Source organism: Misgurnus anguillicaudatus, chromosome 20 (genome assembly GCF_027580225.2).
Source record: "Misgurnus anguillicaudatus chromosome 20, ASM2758022v2, whole genome shotgun sequence".
NCBI lineage: Eukaryota > Metazoa > Chordata > Actinopteri > Cypriniformes > Cobitidae > Misgurnus > Misgurnus anguillicaudatus.
In genome coordinates this window covers 24,793,066-24,812,196 of record NC_073356.2, presented here as the reverse complement: position 1 = coordinate 24,812,196, position 19,131 = coordinate 24,793,066, and the positions used below count along the sequence as shown (strand labels likewise).

The following is a 19,131-nucleotide window of genomic DNA, read 5'->3' as shown; positions in this document are numbered from 1 at the left end:
CTTTCAGTGTTAACGCTTCTCATTTACTTTGAATTGGTGACGTCATGCGTTGCCAACAGTGTTGGGGGTAACGCATTACAAGAAACGTGCATTACGTAATGATATTACTTTTCTGAAGTAATGAGTAAAGTAACGCATTACTTTATAAATGTACACATTAATATTTGAGTTACTTTTTTAAAAAAGTAATGTGAGTTACTTTTGAGTTTAATTAATTCAATTTAAAAATAAAATAATGTTCTCAATAAAACTGAACATATTAACATGGAATTACGCACTCTGTGCGCCTGAGCGGGAACAGTTTGAAACGGAGATGGCAGACCAGAGCTTGACATTTTTGCGATCATAAAAAATACCTGCAAGGCCTGAAAGAGATCAAGCCTCAGCAAAGTAAGAAAAAGTAACGCAAACGTAACTTAAAAGTAACGTAAGCATTACACTGTAAAAAAAATCAGTAGAAATTACAACGTTATTGCAGCTGGGTTGCCGGTAAATCACCGCAGATTCAAACCCATGTTATACACTGGCAAGAGTTTGTTCAAAGTTGAATAAATTTCAAACATTAAGTCTTTATCTTTACAGAACAAAACTATAAAATAACAGCCTCATGCAAAGCACTCTGGGAACCAGAAATTTTTTGCTTCAGATTTTGTTTTCCAGAATGTTTTGCTTGATGCTGTTTTTCTAGTTTTATTCTGTAAAGACAAAGACTTGTAAATGTTTAATGTTCATTTAACTTTGAACAAAATGTTGCCAGTAATAACATAAATTTAAATCTACAGTAAGTTACCGGCAACCCAGCTGCAAATTTCTACGGATTTTTTTACAGTGTACTTTCCATGAAAAGTAGCTAAAGGGTGATTTATAGTCGTGCTTAAGTTCTACGTCGTAACTACGGCGTAGGCTATCCGTAGCCTGTGCATAGCTCTGCGTAGCCTGATATACACCTCGCAAAAATTTTAACAGCGCGTCAGTTCTACGCAGACCGCAAGCGCTGTGATTGGTCCACGAGAACCCCTCCCGTCAGGTAAAAAAACTGCGTCATAGGTATTTCCGTTTGCGACGGTGAAAACAAAGATGAGCCAAGTTGGGGAGTGATTTAACTCAAACTGCTGTTTATTTACTTCCATCATTGCTGGTTTTCTCAAATCATACACAACAAGTTGCTGTTTCTTCTTTGTTTGTGGGTTAACTTGCCAAGCTTCTTCTTCTCTGACAGTCGCTCTGCTACTGTGGTTACACGCGTGGATACTGCCTACCAGCGGTTTGCGCGTGTGTTTGCACGTCGACACGGAGGACGACGCAAAAGTATAAATGAAAACCGACGCGGAACCTACACGTCGCAGCTACGCCGCAGGACCCACGCACGACTACAACGAGCCCTTAAGTAACGCAATTTGTAACTTTTTTGGGGAGTAACTTAATATTGTAACGCATTACTTTTAAAAGTAACTTTTCCCAACACTGGTTGCCAAACTGAATTGTGGATCCGTCACGTCACTAGTTGAGTTTCTTCCATGACCCCGATTTTATGCGTATTTTGAAGTATTGCATAAGAAACAAGCAAAATTTCGAATAAAAATCTCTTAATTCTCAAACAAGTTTGTACCGTAGCTTGAGGTGGTTTTTAACTTGTGCGAAAAAAGAGTAAATGCAAATAATTGAAGATAAAAACGCATTTGCCGAATTAATTCGAACGTAGCGAACATTAAACCCACAGGACAGATCGTCTAGCTGTATTAGCTGACAACTTTATCATACCATATATGGGGCTCCACGTCGTCGTGATGCCCTTGCTGCTACTGCCTGCATCAAAAATGCTGCATTTCTTTTTTTGTGCACACCATTCAGTTTGGCAATTACAAGCGACACTGCTAGTAAATGTATAACTTTCCAAATCATAACAAAAAGCAGTCCTGTCTCCATTTTCTAAGCGTGCATTGTTTTATTTACGATTAGGTACTAAATTACCAATACCACCGTTATTCGCTCTAACTACTTGATTGAAACGCACCTAATTTGCATTTGATTGTTTTTTCTTTTTTGCGAATTTTGAAAAGATTCGCTTCACGTTTGGATGGAAACCCCACTACTACTGATGTGGCAGAAGTTGAACATTTCTCAACTTTACAAGCGCCAGTGCAGGCATCACCTTATGCAAATAACCTAGTTCATGCAAGACAGACGAACAGAGGAGCATAAAACTGGAGGAAAGATTAATCATTGTGGTGAGTAACACTAGAGCTACACCGGCAATAGCTAGCACAACCAAAAACCTGCCTTTTTTGTGTTGCAATCCACTGTGATTGGCTGTTTTCACTATGACGATACGCTTCAGACACACCGTCCGTCAAGCGTTAACACTGTTAGCACATATGAATGTACTGTATATTGGTTTGAGGGTTGAGCTTCTAACCCAAAGGTCGCGGTACGATTCTCCCAGCTGAAAGGAAGTGACTGGGGTATCCTTCAGCAAGGCACCATTTTCCCAATTGCTCCCTTGGCGCTGCAGTGATAGCTGCCCACTCCTCCAGGTGTTTGTATGTGCGTTCACAACTTGTAGTTCGAGTGTTCCCTACTCACTGGATGGGTTAAATCCAAAAGTCATGTGTTAAAATTCACTGGCAATTACATCACTTTCACTTTAATGCGTGGTAAGTGTGAAAAAATGGTGGGGAGTGACTAAAAAGCTCACGAGTGTTATAAAACTGTTTGTTGACAAGTAGTTGAAGTTGCAGATGAGTGAGTTGCTATCTCATCTTACACACATCGAGAAGAAAATGAGCTACCAGACTCAAATGTGCAGAGAAAGAGCGTGTAAATTGGCATCAATTTCTCACTCCTGATTATGATTATGGCAGAATATTCACAGAGACACGAGCATCTATTTAACATCTGCGTGCCATACGGGTGCAAAATAGTCCTGTTTTGCACTTCATAATAACCATATGTCACATAGCGATAACTTGCATGCTGTCACACAGTTTACACAACTGTTTTTACACCATGATGGAAACATGGTGTAATGTCTGCCGTAACGATCCAAGCCCTCGGGGCAGTTTAGGGGGAGCCAACGTTTTACTTGTCTAAGTTAAACTCTCAGTATGTAAATGCGGACCATTACCAACCATACATGGGAACTGTACAAACATCTGAGGCCTCTTCCCTAACAGTATCTTTAGGAACACGCCAGTGTCATTTTATGTTTTAATGTGTAATGGCTCCTGATTAGTCTTTGTATTGTTTCTGCCCTCCATATTCAATTTCCTATTTGGCAATCGCAGTCATGCCTGTCGAATTCAGTCTCTGGCGCCGTCTTGTTTGAGGAAATAAGCGCAGCCTGCCTGACAGGGCCAGAGGCGATCAATAAACTCGATTTGTGATTGATGGGCCATGCCTGATCCCAGAGTCAATTAAAAAGAGTTCAGCGGTCTGTTAGCGACCGGTCCAAAACCGGAGCAGAAGGTCAGCGCTAAGTCTATTTGCATGTAGCATTTTGAAATGTCACCCATCGTTCGGGCCGTAAACACATGCTTGTTTTGCCTCCCGTTGTAAGAGCCTGGTTGTGCTCTGTTCTAATGGAACATTCAGGGTTGATATATTCAGTCGTCAGATGGTCCGTTCCCCTGGACAGCAATGAGCTATTCATGCATGTACATCTCAAAATAATCCACCCAGCTTTCCGGTGTCCTTGTGTTTCTGTCACAGGGAGACCGGAGGGTTAGATGTGGCATTAGATGTATTACATGCAAGCGTGGTTTGAATGAGAAACACTGCTATATTTAAGAGCTGTAGAGGACGGTTGTTTAGTTCAGCTTTTCAGTCAACAGACAGTTTGTCTCGCCCAACGTTACACGCTGACGCCACCTTGGCTTCCGATCGTTTTTTAAAAGCAATTACGCTTAAACGGACAGATTTGGAATAGAGAGCAGCAAAGTGCCTTAGTATTAAACTGAATCAATGCATTACTGAATGGAGTCCGGTTAGTGTACTGATGTGAATAAAACTTTTCACATTGATCAGGATGTGCAAAACTAAATTATCTTGACATATCGTGGAAGATTTTAAATCTAAATGCTAAATTGGAATACGAATAGTAGTAAACCTAAACAGTTGGTCAGCTGGGATTGTCACGATTCGCCCTTAACACTGCTCTAAATCTGGAAAAAGAAGAGGACAGGCTGGTGGGCATTCCCATAAATAAAAAAACATATGGCGGCAAGCCAGGTGTTCACAGCTTGGCACTGTCAACCACCACCAATAACAAACAGCCTGACTTCGCTGGTGTTTTTTAAAGCGCGGTGTGTCATTACAAATGTCATTTATGCTTTTCCGCCCTGTTTTATGAAAACTGTTTCCCAGACTGTCTTGTTAACTGGAATATCCAATTAGTTGAACAGCGCGGGCATCAGTTGCATTAGTGCACTAGCTGAGTGTGTGTTGACTCGCGTGGATAAACCGAAAGCACACTTCACTTCAACAGCCTTCAATTATTTCATGCAGGAGGGTAGAATAGCAAAAGCAGTAATGCACTTCAGTAAAAAATGATCAGCAGCAGAGCGTGTTTATGAGTATAAGTGCTTGTTTGGAGTAGCGTGAAGTTGATTTGAAGTGTAAAAAGAAATGGCTGAGGAAACCTGTCTTTTCAAGGGTCCCTGGCTATAACACGCAACGCGTGTGAGAAAAATTATATAGTACCTAAAAAATACAAAAGCTAAATTTAAAAAAAATGTACCAAATGTGTGAAAACTAAATAAATGCAAATGTGCATTTTCTAGGCATGGTTCATTATAAACAGCAAGATTACAGTAAGCACAAAGTATTCACATCCTCAATTCAGTCTTTATTAAAGACTCAGTAGTGATGTAGCCACCCACACACACACAACCACACACACACACACACACACACACACACACACACACACACACACACACACACACACACACACACACACACACACACACACACACACACACACACACACACACAAAACACTTTAAAATAGGGATGCACTGAAATGAAAATTTCTTGGCTGAAACCGAAAACCAAAAAAGAGGAAACCAAGGCTGAAAACCGAAACACCGAAAGAAATTATTATGCCAATTATTAGTACCATTGCATTTATGGCTAATACTGTGTACTAGCTTTACTAGTGGTGTGACGGATCACAAAACTCACGGTTCGGATCACACAACAGTTTTTGAGACACGGATCAGAATAAGGGTTGGGAAAGTTATTAACAAATAAAAAATTGCAAACATATATAAAAAAGAACAAAGTTGCACATTAAGTAAGGTCTGAAATCGCATTAGGTACAGAAATCGAATTAAATGAGTCATAACACTCTCTTAATTGTATAAATTAAATATAATTGTTATTATTTTTAGAGCTACAGAAGTGATTTTCTCTTTGTCTTTGGATGTTTGATTAACATTAATGACACAGACTTAAGTAGGTTAATTGAGGTTACTGTCTCTTTAAGACCAAATAACAATGAAGAGTTTCGTTGCAAAACGAGATAACCACCATTTTGTTAATTGTTCAGAAATCACATTTTTTGGTTGTGCATTCCAATTAATTTCAACTGCAGTTGGTTTGTTTTGATTTAAACCTTCATAACTTAAAAAATACAGCTAAGTAGCATCATAAAACAAAATAATAACATGATAACATAATAATAAACATGTTTTGACAAAAATGTTAAAAAATGGATTTATCTCGTTTTGCAACGAAACTCTTCAAATGTTTTTATTAGAATACTGTGGAGGTACACTACTGAGTGCCTTTAAACGCGTGCACACACAGAGACCGAGGGTGAATCCCAAACAGCGCAGCATAAACAGTCACTCCACATAAAAACATTACGTTGTTTTTCATTGCTTTATTCGCCAAATGTATGTTAATGGACAGTATGAGACACATTGATTCAACTCTCTCTCTAAAGTTTACACGTCAAGAGTTCTGATCGATCATGTCTGACACATTCAACCGCATGTGCCTCTGTGCCTACAAAAAGCTGCTCACTTTCGGGCCTTTTTAAATATGTCCACACCACAGATGTTGCTTCAGACAAGCACGTTGGTCTGATGGTATGTCTTTTGTTAGGGCAAGCTAGAGAAACCGGGTTTAAATGCCTGTAAGTAGAATTTTTGTCAGACACCAAGCACACAGTTGGAATTAGATTTTATCATGCATTTATGTAGTATGGTTAAAAAACCATTTGAATAATTTTGTGGGGACATTTCACAAAACTTTTTAAAGATGTCAAATAAATCGTTGGTGTCCCCAGAGTACATATGTGAAGTTCTAGCTTAAAATACCATAATAATATTTTTTTATAACATGTTAAAGGGGACATATCATGAAAATCTGACTTTTTTCATGTTTAAGTGCTATAATTGGGTTCCCAGTGCTTCTATCAACCTAAAAAAATTGAAAAAGATCAACCCAGTAACTTAATTTTGGTAAACCATTCTCTGCAAGCATGTGAATAATAGGTAATTGAAATTTGGCTCCCCTTGTGATGTCAGAAGGGGATAATACCACCATTTAATCGGAACTATCCAACCACGGAACTGCCATTTAGTGCAGAGATCAATTTATTTGCATTTTAAAGGACACCCAAAAATGGCACATTATTGCTCACACCTACAAAGTTGCAATAACATGTTATAATAAATTATCTATATGGTATTTTGAGCTACTTCACATACGTACTCTGGGAACACCGAAGATTTATTTGACATCTTAAAAAAGTCTTTTGAAATGTCCCCTTTAAAATGTCATAAAAAACAATAATGAAACCCCACCCGTAACCCCAACGTCACATGTGCAAAAGCAAATAGTAGAAAAACGTATGAGTGTTGTGTATGAATTAAAACGAATTAGCAACCTCCTAAAATACGTACAAATTGCTCGAGATTGCGTTGGTACTTCAGCTGGTGTCCATATTGTGTGTAGTTTTGTTTGTGTGTGTTATCTGATCTATAGATTAACGGGCATCTGTAGGGCTACTGCGGTGGAGATAAATGAATATAGATCGCATGAACTGACGGGAGAGAGCGAGGGTGCCAGGCCTCCATTACAAAGCTGTGATGGTGTTTGTGTGTTGGTTCCAGGAACAGCCTTGGCCTTAGTGACCCTGGCCTTGCTATCAGTGATATGTGCAATAGGGGCAGATGTTACAGAAGAGAGGAGCTTAATGCAGTTACTGGAGTGGAGACAACTCACTCACTGCACCTGATCACATTACTGCTGAGAGAGAGCGAGATTTAGAGAGAGAGGTTTTGCACAGGATGAGAAGCAATAAGAGATATTAAATTGGTGTGAGACAGGAAATGCCGAAATGTGACGCAGGTTGAGGTAATCAGAGATTTTTCGAAAGGGTAGGGTAAGAGATCGTAAATGACCAAACTAGTGGCCGAGATAAGTTTTGGATTAAGAAAGAGAATCGACCTGTTACAAAACCTAGTGAGCTGCCTACAGTCTCAACATTTAAGGGTGTCGTATCAATCTGTCTATCTGTCGTATCAATCTATCTGTCTGTCTTTCTGTGGTATCTATCTATCTATCTATCTATCTATCTATCTATCTATCTATCTATCTATCTATCTATCTATCTATCTATCTATCTATCTATCTATCTATCTATCTTTCCGTCTGTCTGTCTGTCTGTCTGTCTATGGTATCTATCTGTCTGTCTGTCTGTCTGCCTGTCTGTCTATGGCATCTATCTATCGATCTATCTGTCTGTCTGTCTATCTATCTATCTATCTATCTATCTATCTATCTATCTATCTATCTATCTATCTATCTATCTATCTATCTATCTATCTATCTATCTATCTTTCCGTCTGTCTGTCTGTCTATGGTATCTATCTATCTGTCTGTCTGTCTGCCTGTCTGTCTATGGCATCTATCTATCGATCTATCTGTCTGTCTGTCAATGGTATCTATCTATCTATCTATCTATCTATCTATCTATCTATCTATCTATCTATCTATCTATCTGTCTGTCTGTCTGTCTGTCTGTCTGTCTGTCTGTCTGTCTGTCTGTCTGTCTGTCTGTCTATGGCATCTATCTATCGATCTACCTGTCTGTCTGTCTGTCTATCTATCTATCTATCTATCTATCTATCTATCTATCTATCTATCTATCTATCTATCTATCTATCTATCTATCTATCTATCTATCTATCTATCTATCTATCTATATATCTATCTATCTATCTATCTATCTATCTTTCCGTCTGTCTGTCTGTCTATGGTATCTATCTATCTGTCTGTCTGTCTGCCTGTCTGTCTATGGCATCTATCTATCGATCTATCTGTCTGTCTGTCAATGGTATCTATCTATCTATCTATCTATCTGTCTGTCTGTCTGTCTGTCTGTCTGTCTGTCTGTCTGTCTGTCTATCTATCTGTCTATCTATCTATCTGTCTATCTTTCCATTTGTTTGTCTGTCTGTCTGTCTGTCTATATGGTATCTCAAACAATATATATGGTATCCCTCCATTTGTTCATCTATCTATCCGTCCATCTATCTATCTATCCGTCCATCTATCCGTCCGTCCGCCCGTCTGTCTGTTGTATCTGTCTGTCTGTCTGTCTGTCTATCTATCTATCTATCTATCTATCTATCTATCTATCTGTCGTATCTGTAGTATCTGTCTGTCTGTCTGTCTGTCTGTCTGTCTATCTATCTATCTATCTATCTATCTATCTATCTATCTATCTGTCTGTCTGTCTGTCTGTCTGTCTGTCTGTCTGTCTGTCTGTCTGTCTGTCTGTCGTGTCTGTCTGTCTGTCTGTCTATCTATCTATCTATCTTGCTAATGGTTAGGATGCTACTACTGCAGCTGCCTAGCCTACATAGGCAGAAGGCAGCTCTCTAGCTTTGAAACAGATCTTATGACTGGGGCGTGGAAGCCCAGGAGCACGGGCCAAAAGTTATTGATACCCAGTAAATAAGAAAGCGAGATGCTGAAATAGAGCACGGATGTAAGAGAGAGAGAGAGGCTCTGGTTTCTGCATTCCCCATTGTAGGCGTGTGCTGGTCAATGCCGCCAATGCGGCCGGAGGGGAATGATGGGATAGAGACAGCTGGGGGTGGGGAGCGGCATACTCACCGGGGTATGCGCGGACCCTCTGAGAAAAGCCAGGGTGTGTGGTACCAGTCCCAAAAATATCAAAACATCCACATGCACGGGATGTGTGTCAGAAGGCAATCGGTCGGGAACGTCAGTGGGTTATTTACGAGGAGAGCAGGGGATGGCGGGCAGGGAACAATGAGGGCTTATGAGTTGAGAAAACAAGAGGAAGACAATAGAGATTGTTGCGGATCAACGTTTATGGAAATTAGGCATTCAGTGGAAGAGGGAATTATGTGTTGGGAATGGGCCATGAACCAGAGAGTTGCAACACAAAGAGCTTGTTCATGTCACACGCCGTCTCTATGTATTTATGCCCGTGTGACATTGATAACTTAAAAACTGACTGTAGATTAGTGTGGAAAACATGTTTTTTAGACTGACAAATTAATTGTTTAACATTTAGCTGTTTATTAATGTTAAATCAAAGAGAACTGAAATTTGAGAGGAATGATAAAAGTAAATGTACAATAAATGCTTTTCTCGCTAACAATAATGCATGGAATCTTGAATATGTAAAAATATGCTAACACACATTTCTGTGGAATTTGAACACGAGGTACACATCCTTCACCCTTTTGCTTAGTAAATATTTCGGCTATTTTAATAATGCTTTCATGCTACCAACAAAAGTGTAGTACTGTCAGCTCTATGTTACATTATATTACCATGTTTTCAGTTGAATATCTATTGCTTTTTACAGAAACGACAAAGTAAATGTAAAAAATATGTTATGTTTCCTTCTAATTATCATGAAGTAATCTGGTTCATTCCCCAGGACTATTCATAGACGCATACTCTTAAAAAGGGGTATATATGGGTACGGAGCACAGTTTCCATGGATACACTGCGCACTTGGCGTCCAGACCTCGCAGAGATACTAAATCATTAAAGTGCTGTGATAGAGCTGCTATCTAACTGCGGCAGGTGAGCGGATAGGCAGCGGGGTACAAACGTGAACACCGAGGCCTTTGTCAAGTAAAAGTTCAACGAATTCTCAAATGATTCATTTTTAAAGCTGAATGCATTGCTCATTTGCCTGGCTGACAGGTTTATCTAGGGCACATCATGGGGCCTGTGTTTAACGCTTGGAGCCTGTCGCTGCACTGACAGTTTATCTAGCCAAAAGTTATTGTGCTCTGATATAGTAAGCAAAGACCAAAGGCTTTCGGATGGGTCTATCTTTAACACTGTCCCACTGGCCGGGGCTCAGGTGTGCTCGAATTTCTATTCTAGTATGACCCGCTGGGTCTACTGTATTTGCATCCTTGGTTGCCTTATTTAACATGTAGTCCATTCATTTTAATAGTAAAAAAAAAAAGGAATAAAGGCTTCATGTTATTGGAATCACGATATAGATTAAGTATCGTATTACTTAATTTAAGTAACATTATTGGTTTCTGTTTTATATCAGCGCCGTATAGTCTGTGAAATGAAATCTAAACTCATTATATAGGTAATGCCTACATAATAATATCAGTCAGAGTTATAGATTCATTTTAAAGCACCCCAACATTCAATATGGACCGAGAAAAGAGAATTAAACATATCATGGTATAGGAAAACTATTTTTATGCCACATACAGTGAGGAAAATAAGTATTTGAACACTCTGCTATTTTGCAAGTTCTCCCAATTAGAATAATGGAGGGATCTATAATTGTCATCTTAGGTGCATGTCCACTGTGAGAGACATAATCTAAAAAAAAAATTCAGAAATCACAATATATGATTTTTTAACTATTTATTTGTATGATACAGCTGCAAATAAGTATTTAAACACCTGTCTATCAGCTACAATTGTGACCCTCAAAGACCTGTTAGTCTGCCTTTAAAATGTCCATCTCCACTCCATTTATTATCCTAAATTAGATGCACCTGTTTGAGGTCCATTAGCTGCATAAAGACACCTGTCCACCCCATACAATCAGTAAGAATCCAACTACTAACATGGCCAAGACCAAAGAGCTGTCCAAAGACACTAGAGACAAAATTGCACACCCCCACAAGGCTGGAAAGGGCTACGGGGAAATTGCCAAGCAGCTTGGTGAAAAAAGGTCCACTGTTGGATAAATCATTAGAAAACGGAAGAAGCTAAACATGACTGTCAATCTCCCTCGGACTGGGGCTCCATGCAGGATCTCACCTCGTGGGTTCTCAATGATCCTAAGAAAGGTGAGAAATCAGCCCAGAACTACACGGAAGGAGCTGGTCAATGACCTGAAAGAGCTGGGACCACCGTTTCCAAGGTTACTGTTGGTATTACACTAAGTCGTCATTGTTTGAAATCATGCATGGCACGGAAGGTTCCCCTGCTTAAACCAGCACATGCCCAGGCCCATCTTAAGTTTGCCAATGACCATTTGGATGATCCAGAGGAGTCATGAGAGAAAGTCATGTGGTCAGATGAGAGCAGATATGTGTGGAGGAGTGGGCCAAAATCCCTCCAGCAGTGTGTGGAAACCTGGTGAAAAACTACAGGAAACGTTTGACCTCTGTAATTGCAAACAAAGGCTACTGTACCAAATATTAACATTGACTTTTATAGGTGTTCAAATACTTATTTGCAGCTATATCATACAAATAGTTTAAAAAAAATCATACATTGTGATTTCGGGATTTTTTTTAGATTGTGTCTCTCACAGTGGACATGCACCTATGATGACAATTTTAGACCCCTCCATGAGTTCTAAGTGGGAGAAATTGCAAATAGCAGGGTGTTCAAATACTTATTTTCCTCACTTTATATGCAGTTCGATCAAAAGTTTACATACACCTTACAGGTCTGGAAAATGCTAAAGGGAATTTTGAAAATTAAGGTTTGTTTTTAATTTAGTCCCCTGAACAGGTTATTTTTACATGATATGTTTACACAAAGTTTGAGGAGAATCAAGAGACTACGCAACTATTACAATAGATACAAACATTTAGTGATGGTCAGAAAGTCCATTGAAAGTCAGGGATATGTACACCTTTGGAAAGGGTGAACAGTGTAAATTGTCATTATTTTATTTAAATATCTTATTTTTTCATTTAGTATTGTCCTTCAGAAGCTATCAAAATACATACATATTTCCAAGAAGATAAAATAATAACAATTTATATAAATTATATAATTAACTGAATTTTTCCTATGCACACAATCCTTCATATAGAAGTTTTTCAATCCGTGTAAATCATTATGTATTATATACTTAAATATCTGTTATGTAGGTCAGTGGTTTTCAAACTGGGGGCGCGAGATGGTGCCAGGGGGGCCCCAGTTTTATGTCATTTTATGAAATACATTAATTTATCATGAATTCTGTGTAATTAAACCTAAAAAAAATAAGGCTACTAACCAAAAGCTGTACTTTTTTGTATAATTTAATTAATTTTTTAATAAAATGTTGAGTTTTTTGTCACAAATTTTCTTTGGGGGGCCACTAAGGAATGCACCGTACACAAGGGGGGCTGCACGCTGAAAAAGTTTGGGAACCCCTGATGTAGGTTAAGCCAGTGCTTTAAGTGGGCCGGAACGCGCCGGTACTCAGTACCGCCACTTCTAAAAATAGCTCTTGAGCGTACCACCACCTCTCCGTGAGCCCAGAACGTGCTTCTAGCGTACCGGAACGCTCATTTGCACATCTGTTTAAATCAGAGGTTTTAATCCTTTGGCTGCGCTGCCGCTTTTCAGAGCGCTCTTCACAATGTACACTTCCTAATTCGTCCCACCGAGAGCAGAGACTACATTACCCATACACCCTTGAGTTTACAAGTTAAAAGCGCATGCGTCGCCTTTGTCAGTCAGCCTCAACGTGGTGTGGAGAGGTGTGACTCATACCCGTCAAGTATCCCGTTTTGGCCGGGAAAGTCCCGTATTTTATCCTTCTTTCCCGCCGTCCTCCCGTATTAGTATTTTCCCTTAAATCTCCCGTATTTTATCCTCCGTAATTTCGCACGCAAAGGTTGTGATCTATAAAAAGATCCTAAAGATCGCTAAAGATCCACTGATTCCGCTAATCCACTTCGTGTTTCCCGCCCGCCCGCCCGCAGCATCTCTGTGTGCACTCTCTGCCTGGACGACAGTTTCTGAAGTTCGTTGCATTAACAGGTAGATTTATTACATTATATCAGATGTTAAACCGCAGAATTACTTATTTGGAAGTTTGTTTATGTATTTGTAAAATGTAAAAGTGCTAACAACTTAGCAAACAACAACAAAATATCCACATTCTTACTATTATCGCTTGTCTAATTGATTTACTGTTCCCGATCAGATCTATATATAAACACTAAATTTGCTGTTGTTGGCACACTTTGTAGGCAAAAAATACAAAAAACACCAATGCCTTCACAAAATAAAGACAGAGAACGGAAAGGGAGGCTGCTTCTAAAGGCAGTTCAACATTGCAAACATGGAATATTTTTTGTCACACTTTAATTCTTGTTATTATATTTCCCATTATAATCACTTGTCTAAGTTGATGTTAGTAATATAAAACATCATATTTATAATACTTTAAAACCATATAGTACAATCTCCCTAATTAGTGCCCTTTTTGGTTTGGGACACTGCCCAACGAAATTTCAATGAATTTGAACGACGCGCACAGTAGTTTTACCACCCGCAAAATGGAAAACAGTGGGACAAAATAAAATGATGACTTTCTAGTTTTAAATTGCCAGTATTTTGTTATTCTTGAACCCATAGACATGGTCTTGGTGTCATTTTAAAGTTTTTGTTTTTAAGCTCTTTCTATCTGAACAACTAGTTTTAGCATTTGACCAGACTGAACATTTTACTTATATATCTACCTTTTTCACATTTTATGTATGTTCAATAGCTATTTCTAGCTCAAGCAAATCCACAAACTTATATAAGGATTTATTATTTTTTACAAGGTCGTCTGTTGACTGCTGAATATGAAACCCCTTTAATATAGAAGTCTAGTCAGCAAAAAAAAGAAAGAAAAATAGAGTACCGGCACTTCTTTTGGGCCACTTAAAGCACTGGGTTAAGCAGTATAAAAAAAAAGTTTATGATTTTATCTTTTAAGATTTTATCCCTTGGTTTCCTTTTCAAATGCTGGCAGATTGTGCAACTGGTTTGTAAACTTACAACTGGCATATATAATGCAAAGAGATGATTGGGGTTTTAACCAAATAGTATCCCCGAATCGCTGAAAAATCAATGGGACTTGCATTCCACTAGGGAGCAACAAAACCTGGACTCTCAAATGCAGTCTATTTACCTTCATGGTGATTGTAGAAATCACTGCCAAATCTGAGCATTTCAATAACAGGAGGCTAAGAAACAGGGTAATAGGGTGCAGGACATGTCCTTACGACAATTTCCTGGAGTTCCCAGCTCATTCCTCCTCAAAAGCTTTCAGCTTCAGTGGAGACAGACAATAACAGACGTGATACGGATGGATTCTCTCATATCCACCCCTGCAGTGTGCAGAGAGCAAGATAAAGCCCCGATTAGAGCCCTAAATTATGAACTACCGTTTTGACATACACACCACTTGTATGGAGAGCCCTTGAGGGACAGGATTTTTTTGTTTTGTGTTGACACTGTTAAGATCTCTTATGAAACTCTATTCGCCCAGATCTTTTGGGGTCTTTTTCTTAGAAGAAAAGAACATTTTCTTCTCCATTTATTCTTATTGCTGTCCAAAGGAGCAATCTTTGAGATATTTAAAATATCTCATCTCTCATGTTTCGTTTCCATCGGGTGTTAAAATCAATGCTGTTACACTACACGTGCATTTTGCCAGGTTTAACAGAATGTATAAATAGATATGGCAGGCTGTCTTACACTTTGATAAGCTTTAGCTGACTACACACCATTAACATCGATGGAGTCAGTTTGATTTTTGATATGTGCATGACTAGAGTAGCCTAACAAGTACCAAATTTGATTCCTGTTTGACAGCCCTCATCGCCCTATTTTAACACAAAAACATACAGTTTAAACCAGTGACTGTGCACAAAACAGTCTGCAAAAGATGAACACCAAAATGACCGGGCAACTTTAAATACAGAAATAAAACATCGTTATACAACTATAAAATGTAAAACAACTGTTTATGCATATTTAAAGCAAAGTGTTTGGGAGTGTTGTTATATTGTTTTACAAACCAAATTTATTATTAGGTTTCGGGATAATACTTTAAGTGGCCGCTAAAAGACATTTTAAGAGATTGTAGAATTAGCCTACATGGAATTGTAGGAAATTAAAGGCATGACCTTAAAGGGATAGTTCACCCAAAAATGAAAATAATGTCATTAATGACCCTAATGTCGTTCCAAACTTGTAAGACCTCCGTCCATCTTCGCAACACAGTTTAAGATGTTTTATATTTAGTCAGAGAGCTTGTTGACCCTTCATTGAAAATCTATGTATGGTATACTGTCCATGTCCAGAAAGGCCATAAAAACACCATCAAAGTAGTCCATGTGACACCAGTGGGCCAGCCAGAACGCGTTGAAGCATCGAAAACACACCCCGGTCCAAAACCAACCAAAATTACGACTTTATTCATTGTCTTCTCTTCCGGTTCTGTAGTGAAGCGCATGCGCAAGACTAAAGTCACGTGACTGCATTGACGCGGCTGACGTGTTATCCTCAGACATGTTTGCGAAGTTTTTTTTCAAACTTACAGCATGCGTCTCCCTCAGACTGTAAACGAAGCTCGGGCACACAAAAACAAACAAACAAACAAACAAACAAACAAACAAACAAAACAGCTGGGGCGCACCAGATAACACGTCAGCCATGTCGTACGTCATCCGTGTCACTGCAGTCACGTGACTTTAGTCTCACGCATGCACTTCACAACAGATGTGAAAGAGAAGACAATGCTGAATAATGTATTTTTGATGCTTCAACACATTCTAACTGACCCACTGATGTCACATGGACTACTTTGATGATGTTTTATTACCTTTCTGGACATGGACAGTATACTGTACGTAGATTTTTAATGAAGGGTCAACAAGCTCTCGACTACATCAAAAACATCTTAAACTGTGTTCCGAAGATGAACGGTCTTACGAGTTCGGAACGGAGTCATAAATCCCCCCCCCCTTTTTTTGGGTGAACTATCCCTTTAACCCTAAAACCCTATGTGCGTCTTATCCCGGTTATGAAGTATGAGACGTGTGCATGTTAAATGCACTGATAAACTTGTGTATGTGTTGTTGATGTGTCAGAGGTATCTGTATATCCTCGAGTGGCTGATGTGTGTCCATGCATGAGGCGAAAATTTGCATGCGAGCTGATGAATGCATGAATGTGTGTACGGGACATGAATTGTTTGGGAACGAGCAAAGCGAAGATGGAAAGCCCTCTCTATTTATTCTAAATAAACTCGGTTTGTGCTGGCATGTGCACGGGGCCATGCAAACCACACTCGCTAGGGGTACAATTTCACATCCCCCTAATTACAGTGGGGTGTAGCGTTTCTTATTGGGGCCTGCCAACAATTGTACACAAATGCACACACACGCACACAAGGGCAGAGACCTAGAAAGAGCCATCATTAAGCACATTTTGTGATCATTTTCATTAGTTTCAAAGGCAATATTTCACTAAACATACATAGTATACGTAGAGTGTTGAATGTTTTCCTATCCTTGTGTTTATTTGTAATGGCAGATCATAAAAAAAGGCACTGTAATGTTATTCCATGTTATTCTCCCTTTCTCCTCGAGATTCCGGAATAATGACCCCTCTTCTATACAAACGTCTTGCACATAGTAAGAGTGTAGTCATGGAGACCTAGCTGCCGTAAAAGGTACGGCATTTTAGTCTCACACCCTCAGACTTTAAAGCGTGTACGCACACACACGACTGCATTCGAATGCATTCCCAGAAGTCTACGGTGCTATTGAAGAGAGTATAATCAGTATTGCAGTATAATCCTGTGTGTGTGTCCCAAAACTGTCCTGAAACAGCTTGCCCTATTTTTTCTTCTCACCAGCTTTTCTCACTCTTCCTCATTTAAATTCTCGGTACAATGCAAGTCCCCCACCTATACCCCTTTTTATAAGAAGCGCCTGAAAAGTGAATGAATGTAGGCCAGTTGCAGAAGTACCTAAAGCGTTCTTTCTGTTTGCTCCCTAGGCAAAGGTTCAATAGGGGTTTTTGGTGTGCCTTCAGGTTAATCTGTAGCAGTAGCAGATGTTGGCGATCATTAACCTGAGAGAACCGTCTAAGAGCTTGGCATCTTAGCTTTCCACAAAGACCCAATTCCTATGGTGCTGATTGTTTTTTATAGTTCCCCTCCAGTTTTTGACACGTAGATTCCAGCCCTCTCAAGACTGCGTTCATTGGAGCTAAACTGAAATTAAACACAGTTTTCCCGCCCGGACCTCCACGATGCAACATTTTCATTCCAGTAGTAAAAGAAGCATTTCATAAATGTTTTCCTTCCTCTAACGGACCACCTAAGACCCCTCTCTCTCTCTCTCTACCAAGTATGGTTACGTTTCTTCCTGCTTACAAGAGACCCCCAGACCCATCATGTGGAATAAATGAACTCATTCATCCAGCACTGAGTGGAACACCACAAACTAAAAGCAAACAAGCTTGAAGCACCGTTCAACGGTTCTTGACTGTTTTCTGGTTGCTGCTTGGCCAGTGGATTTGGTTCACATTCTCTGTGGTAGTTCTGTATTAGTTCCTTTCTCATGTTTCTTATATATCACTTCACATGCATACTACTGAATTATGTGCGTTATAAAATCAGGATATATGTATCTAAAAAAATATATATAAAACCCCCAAGCATTTGACCCGAAGAAACAGCTGCGCTCCAAAGCTTGTACACTGTTCACAATGAATCTATGGAGATTTTTTATGTGAATGCTTTTACTAAAGTTACATTTAAGGAGCGATTTAATTTTTGTCAAAGCTAAAAAAGTGTTTTTCCATTTAGTTCCCAAAAGCCTATTAATGTAAACACAAGGGTGATTCTCACAAAATCCAGATTTAGAAGGTGTCCAGCATCAGATTTTTTTTAAAGCCATTGAAGCCATTTTTTTGCACATATAAGATTAAGGTCTGAACTTACTATAACCATTAATTTTAGAGGATTTAAAAAATATTTTCTATTTAATTATTTACATTTTTTAGATGATCATTATAAAAATTATCATTACCGCAACATGATATTGTATTAAATATATGCATTTACAAACTCATGTTTCTGTAATGAGAACTAAAAAGTTGTCTAGGTACTATGACAAACAAAATTTCAATTTTTATCTGTCGTGAAAAATAAGAACTGCTTATCTGGTAGCCATCTTGAGTGTCACAGTCAATTATGTCCCTTCCAGCAATTTTTTTTGAATGATTTGAAAATTTTTGCGGAGAATGAGAAAATTGGTCTTGGACACATTTATGTTCCTTATTATTGTCTCTACCTTTACCAATGATCACAAAATACCACCTGTTTATTTACTGTAAATGTTTATAGTATAACATGCACTGAAGCTTTTTATTTTTTAGATTATCATTATAAAATATATCATTACCGCAACATGATATTACATTAAATATATGCATTTACAAACTAATGTTTCGGTAATGAGAACTAAAAAGTTGTCTAGGTACTATGACAAACAAAATTTCAACTTTTATCTGGAGAGAAAAAATAAGAACTGCTTACCTGGTAGCCATCTTGAGTGTCACAGTCAATTATGTCCCTTCCAACAAATTTTTTTTGGAAAATGTTAGTTCCTTGAGGGGTTAAACAAGGATTGAAAATTGTTGCTGAGGATGAGAAAATTGGTCTTGGACACATTTATATTCCTTATTATTGTCTCTACATTTACCAATGATCACCAAATAAAACATGTTTCTTTACTGTAAATGTTTATAGTATAACATGCAATGAAGCTTTTTATTTTTTAGATTTTTTAATTATAAATTTTCCATGTCAAAGAACCCAAATCCAGTCATGGACACGTTGCGGTAATGAAATTTTTC

General features: G+C 38.6%; 1 protein-coding gene across 1 annotated transcript in view; it reads right to left on the bottom strand.

The window, feature by feature from the left end:
• The window catches only part of LOC129454464 (exostosin-1c), a 71,316-nt gene that overhangs the window by 36,439 nt on the left and 15,746 nt on the right, over window positions 1-19,131 (bottom strand). The gene's annotated exons all lie outside the window — the stretch shown is intronic.